Source organism: Anolis sagrei, chromosome 9 (genome assembly GCF_037176765.1).
Source record: "Anolis sagrei isolate rAnoSag1 chromosome 9, rAnoSag1.mat, whole genome shotgun sequence".
Lineage (NCBI taxonomy): Eukaryota > Metazoa > Chordata > Lepidosauria > Squamata > Dactyloidae > Anolis > Anolis sagrei.
Genome location: NC_090029.1, coordinates 403,463 through 410,658, shown reverse-complemented (window position 1 = coordinate 410,658; position 7,196 = coordinate 403,463).

Here is a 7,196-nt window from a genome sequence, read left to right as displayed (position 1 = left end):
ACAGATGGCCATCCAGCCTCATAGACTCCTAGAGTTGGAAGAGACCTCCTGGGCCATACTCCAGTCCAACCCCATTCTGCCAAGAAGCAGGAATATTGCATTCAAAGCACCCCTGACAGATGGCCACCCAGCCTCATAGAATCCTAGAGTTGGAAGAGACCTCCTGGGCCATCCTCCAGTCCAACCCCATTCTGCCAAGAAGCAGGAATATTGCATTCAAAGCACCCCTGACAGATGGCCATCCAGCCTCATAGAATCCTAGAGTTGGAAGAGACCTCCTGGGCCATCATCCAGTCCAACCCCATTCTGCCAAGAAGCAGGAATATTGCATTCAAAGCACCCCTGACAGATGGCCACCCAGCCTCATAGAATCCTAGAGTTGGAAGAGACATCCTGGGCCATCATCCAGTCCAACCCCATTCTGCCAAGAAACAGGAATATTGCATTCAAAGCACCCCTGACAGATGGCCATCCAGCCTCATAGACTCCTAGAGTTGGAAGAGACCTCCTGGGCCATCCTCCAGTCCAACCCCATTCTGCCAAGAAGCAGGAATATTGCATTCAAAGCACCCCTGACAGATGGCCACCCAGCCTCATAGAATCCTAGAGTTGGAAGAGACCTCCTGGGCCATCCTCCAGTCCAACCCCATTCTGCCAAGAAGCAGGAATATTGCATTCAAAGCACCCCTGACAGATGGCCATCCAGCCTCATAGACTCCTAGAGTTGGAAGAGACCTCCTGGGCCATCCTCCAGTCCAACCCCATTCTGCCAAGAAGCAGGAATATTGCATTCAAAGCACCCCTGACAGATGGCCATCCAGCCTCATAGAATCCTAGAGTTGGAAGAGACCTCCTGGGCCATCCTCCAGTCCAACCCCATTCTGCCAAGAAGCAGGAATATTGCATTCAAAGCACCCCTGACAGATGGCCACCCAGCCTCATAGAATCCTAGAGTTGGAAGAGACCTCCTGGGCCATCCTCCAGTCCAACCCCATTCTGCCAAGAAGCAGGAATATTGCATTCAAAGCACCCCTGACAGATGGCCATCCAGCCTCATAGAATCCTAGAGTTGGAAGAGACATCCTGGGCCATCATCCAGTCCAACCCCATTCTGCCAAGAAGCAGGAATATTGCATTCAAAGCACCCCTGACAGATGGCCACCCAGCCTCATAGAATCCTAGAGTTGGAAGAGACCTCCTGGGCCATCCTCCAGTCCAACCCCATTCTGCCAAGAAGCAGGAATATTGCATTCAAAGCTCCCCTGACAGATGGCCATCCAGCCTCATAGAATCCTAGAGTTGGAAGAGACATCCTGGGCCATCATCCAGTCCAACCCCATTCTGCCAAGAAGCAGGAATATTGCATTCAAAGCTCCCCTGACAGATGGCCATCCAGCCTCATAGACTCCTAGAGTTGGAAGAGACCTCCTGGGCCATCCTCCAGTCCAACCCCATTCGGCCAAGAAGCAGGAATATTGCATTCAAAGCACCCCTGACAGATGGCCATCCAGCCTCATAGACTCCTAGAGTTGGAAGAGACCTCCTGGGCCATCCTCCAGTCCAACCCCATTCTGCCAAGAAGCAGGAATATTGCATTCAAAGCACCCCTGACAGATGGCCACCCAGCCTCATAGAATCCTAGAGTTGGAAGAGACATCCTGGGCCATCATCCAGTCCAACCCCATTCTGCCAAGAAACAGGAATATTGCATTCAAAGCACCCCTGACAGATGGCCACCCAGCCTCATAGAATCCTAGAGTTGGAAGAGACCTCCTGGGCCATCATCCAGCAACCTCATTCTGCCAAGAAGCAGGAATATTGCATTCAAAGCACCCCTGACAGATGGCCATCCAGCCTCATAGAATCCTAGAGTTGGAAGAGACATCCTGGGCCATCCTCCAGTCCAACCCCATTCTGCCAAGAAGCAGGAATATTGCATTCAAAGCACCCCTGACAGATGGCCATCCAGCCTCATAGACTCCTAGAGTTGGAAGAGACCTCCTGGGCCATCCTCCAGTCCAACCCCATTCTGCCAAGAAACAGGAATATTGCATTCAAAGCACCCCTGACAGATGGCCATCCAGCCTCATAGAATCCTAGAGTTGGAAGAGACCTCCTGGGCCATCCTCCAGTCCAACCCCATTCTGCCAAGAAGCAGGAATATTGCATTCAAAGCACCCCTGACAGATGGCCACCCAGCCTCATAGAATCAAAGAGTGGGAAGAGACCTCCTGGGCCATCATCCAGTCCAACCCCATTCTGCCAAGAAGCAGGAATATTGCATTCAAAGCACCCCTGACAGATGGCCATCCAGCCTCATAGAATCAAAGAGTGGGAAGAGACATCCTGGGCCATCATCCAGTCCAACCCCATTCTGCCAAGAAACAGGAATATTGCATTCAAAGCACCCCTGACAGATGGCCATCCAGCCTCATAGACTCCTAGAGTTGGAAGAGACCTCCTGGGCCATCCTCCAGTCCAACCCCATTCTGCCAAGAAGCAGGAATATTGCATTCAAAGCACCCCTGACAGATGGCCATCCAGCCTCATAGAATCCTAGAGTTGGAAGAGACCTCCTGGGCCATCCTCCAGTCCAACCTCATTCTGCCAAGAAGCAGGAATATTGCATTCAAAGCACCCCTGACAGATGGCCATCCAGCCTCATAGACTCCTAGAGTTGGAAGAGACCTCCTGGGCCATCCTCCAGTCCAACCCCATTCTGCCAAGAAGCAGGAATATTGCATTCAAAGCACCCCTGACAGATGGCCATCCAGCCTCATAGACTCCTAGAGTTGGAAGAGACCTCCTGGGCCATCCTCCAGTCCAACCCCATTCTGCCAAGAAGCAGGAATATTGCATTCAAAGCACCCCTGACAGATGGCCATCCAGCCTCATAGACTCCTAGAGTTGGAAGAGACTTCCTGGGCCATCCTCCAGTCCAACCCCATTCTGCCAAGAAGCAGGAATATTGCATTCAAAGCACCCCTGACAGATGGCCACCCAGCCTCATAGACTCCTAGAGTTGGAAGAGACCTCCTGGGCCATCCTCCAGTCCAACCCCATTCTGCCAAGAAGCAGGAATATTGCATTCAAAGCACCCCCGACAGATGGCCATCCAGCCTCATAGACTCCTAGAGTTGGAAGAGACCTCCTGGGCCATCATCCAGTCCAACCACATTCTGCCAAGAAGCAGGAATATTGCATTCAAAGCACCCCTGACAGATGGCCACCCAGCCTCATAGAATCCTAGAGGTGGAAGAGACCTCCTGGGCCATCATCCAGTCCAACCCCATTCTGCCAAGAAGCAGGAATATTGCATTCAAAGCACCCCTGACAGATGGCCACCCAGCCTCATAGAATCCTAGAGTTGGAAGAGACCTCCTGGGCCATCCTCCAGTCCAACCCCATTCTGCCAAGAAGCAGGAATATTGCATTCAAAGCACCCCTGACAGATGGCCATCCAGCCTCATAGACTCCTAGAGTTGGAGGAGACCTCCTGGGCCATCCTCCAGTCCAACCCCATTCTGCCAAGAAGCAGGAATATTGCATTCAAAGCTCCCCTGACAGATGGCCATCCAGCCTCATAGACTCCTAGAGTTGGAAGAGACCTCCTGGGCCATCCTCCAGTCCAACCCCATTCTGCCAAGAAGCAGGAATATTGCATTCAAAGCACCCCTGACAGATGGCCACCCAGCCTCATAGAATCCTAGAGTTGGAAGAGACCTCCTGGGCCATCATCCAGTCCAACCCCATTCTGCCAAGAAGCAGGAATATTGCATTCAAAGCACCCCTGACAGATGGCCATCCAGCCTCATAGACTCCTAGAGTTGGAAGAGACCTCCTGGGCCATCCTCCAGTCCAACCCCATTCTGCCAAGAAGCAGGAATATTGCATTCAAAGCACCCCTGACAGATGGCCACCCAGCCTCATAGACTCCTAGAGTTGGAAGAGACCTCCTGGGCCATCCTCCAGTCCAACCTCATTCTGCCAAGAAGCAGGAATATTGCATTCAAAGCACCCCTGACAGATGGCCACCCAGCCTCATAGAATCCTAGAGTTGGAAGAGACCTCCTGGGCCATCCTCCAGTCCAACCCCATTCTGCCAAGAAGCAGGAATATTGCATTCAAAGCACCCCTGACAGATGGCCATCCAGCCTCATAGACTCCTAGAGTTGGAAGAGACCTCCTGGGCCATCCTCCAGTCCAACCCCATTCTGCCAAGAAGCAGGAATATTGCATTCAAAGCACCCCTGACAGATGGCCACCCAGCCTCATAGAATCCTAGAGTTGGAAGAGACCTCCTGGGCCATCATCCAGTCCAACCCCATTCTGCCAAGAAGCAGGAATATTGCATTCAAAGCACCCCTGACAGATGGCCATCCAGCCTCATAGACTCCTAGAGTTGGAAGAGACCTCCTGGGCCATCCTCCAGTCCAACCCCATTCTGCCAAGAAGCAGGAATATTGCATTCAAAGCACCCCTGACAGATGGCCATCCAGCCTCATAGACTCCTAGAGTTGGAAGAGACCTCCTGGGCCATCCTCCAGTCCAACCTCATTCTGCCAAGAAGCAGGAATATTGCATTCAAAGCACCCCTGACAGATGGCCATCCAGCCTCATAGAATCCTAGAGTTGGAAGAGACCTCCTGGGCCATCCTCCAGTCCAACCCCATTCTGCCAAGAAGCAGGAATATTGCATTCAAAGCACCCCTGACAGATGGCCATCCAGCCTCATAGACTCCTAGAGTTGGAAGAGACCTCCTGGGCCATCCTCCAGTCCAACCCCATTCTGCCAAGAAGCAGGAATATTGCATTCAAAGCACCCCTGACAGATGGCCACCCAGCCTCATAGAATCCTAGAGTTGGAAGAGACCTCCTGGGCCATCCTCCAGTCCAACCCCATTCTGCCAAGAAGCAGGAATATTGCATTCAAAGCACCCCTGACAGATGGCCATCCAGCCTCATAGACTCCTAGAGTTGGAAGAGACCTCCTGGGCCATCCTCCAGTCCAACCCCATTCTGCCAAGAAGCAGGAATATTGCATTCAAAGCACCCCTGACAGATGGCCATCCAGCCTCATAGACTCCTAGAGTTGGAAGAGACCTCCTGGGCCATCCTCCAGTCCAACCCCATTCTGCCAAGAAGCAGGAATATTGCATTCAAAGCACCCCTGACAGATGGCCATCCAGCCTCATAGACTCCTAGAGTTGGAAGAGACCTCCTGGGCCATCATCCAGCAACCCCATTCTGCCAAGAAGCAGGAATATTGCATTCAAAGCACCCCTGACAGATGGCCATCCAGCCTCATAGACTCCTAGAGTTGGAAGAGACCTCCTGGGCCATCATCCAGTCCAACCCCATTCTGCCAAGAAGCAGGAATATTGCATTCAGAGCACCCCTGACAGATGGCCATCCAGCCTCATAGACTCCTAGAGTGGGAAGAGACCTCCTGGGCCATCATCCAGTCCAACCCCATTCTGCCAAGAAGCAGGAATATTGCATTCAAAGCACCCCTGACAGATGGCCATCCAGCCTCATAGACTCCTAGAGTTGGAAGAGACCTCCTGGGCCATCATCCAGCAACCCCATTCTGCCAAGAAGCAGGAATATTGCATTCAGAGCACCCCTGACAGATGGCCATCCAGCCTCATAGACTTCTAGAGTTGGAAGAGACCTCCTGGGCCATCATCCAGTCCAACCCCATTCTGCCAAGAAGCAGGAATATTGCATTCAAAGCACCCCTGACAGATGGCCACCCAGCCTCATAGAATCCTAGAGTTGGAAGAGACCTCCTGGGCCATCCTCCAGTCCAACCTCATTCTGCCAAGAAGCAGGAATATTGCATTCAAAGCACCCCCGACAGATGGCCATCCAGCCTCATAGAATCCTAGAGTGGGAAGAGACCTCCTGGGCCATCCTCCAGTCCAACCCCATTCTGCCAAGAAGCAGGAATATTGCATTCAAAGCACCCCTGACAGATGGCCATCCAGCCTCATAGAATCCTAGAGTGGGAAGAGACCTCCTGGGCCATCCTCCAGTCCAACCCCATTCTGCCAAGAAGCAGGAATATTGCATTCAAAGCACCCCTGACAGATGGCCATCCAGCCTCATAGACTCCTAGAGTTGGAAGAGACCTCCTGGGCCATCATCCAGCAACCTCATTCTGCCAAGAAGCAGGAATATTGCATTCAAAGCACCCCTGACAGATGGCCACCCAGCCTCATAGAATCCTAGAGTTGGAAGAGACCTCCTGGGCCATCCTCCAGTCCAACCCCATTCTGCCAAGAAGCAGGAATATTGCATTCAGAGCACCCCGGACAGATGGCCATCCAGCCTCATAGAATCCTAGAGTGGGAAGAGACCTCCTGGGCCATCATCCAGCAACCCCATTCTGCCAAGAAGCAGGAATATTGCATTCAGAGCACCCCTGACAGATGGCCATCCAGCCTCATAGAATCCTAGAGTGGGAAGAGACCTCCTGGGCCATCATCCAGTCCAACCCCATTCTGCCAAGAAGCAGGAATATTGCATTCAAAGCACCCCTGACAGATGGCCATCCAGCCTCATAGACTCCTAGAGTTGGAAGAGACCTCCTGGGCCATCATCCAGCAACCTCATTCTGCCAAGAAGCAGGAATATTGCATTCAAAGCACCCCTGACAGATGGCCACCCAGCCTCATAGAATCCTAGAGTTGGAAGAGACCTCCTGGGCCATCATCCAGTCCAACCCCATTCTGCCAAGAAGCAGGAATATTGCATTCAAAGCACCCCTGACAGATGGCCACCCAGCCTCATAGACTCCTAGAGTTGGAAGAGACCTCCTGGGCCATCATCCAGCAACCTCATTCTGCCAAGAAGCAGGAATATTGCATTCAAAGCACCCCTGACAGATGGCCACCCAGCCTCATAGAATCCTAGAGTTGGAAGAGACCTCCTGGGCCATCCTCCAGTCCAACCCCATTCTGCCAAGAAACAGGAATATTGCATTCAAAGCACCCCTGACAGATGGCCATCCAGCCTCATAGACTCCTAGAGTTGGAAGAGACCTCCTGGGCCATCCTCCAGTCCAACCCCATTCTGCCAAGAAGCAGGAATATTGCATTCAAAGCACCCCTGACAGATGGCCACCCAACCTCATAGAATCCTAGAGTGGGAAGAGACCTCCTGGGCCATCCTCCAGTCCAACCTCATTCTGC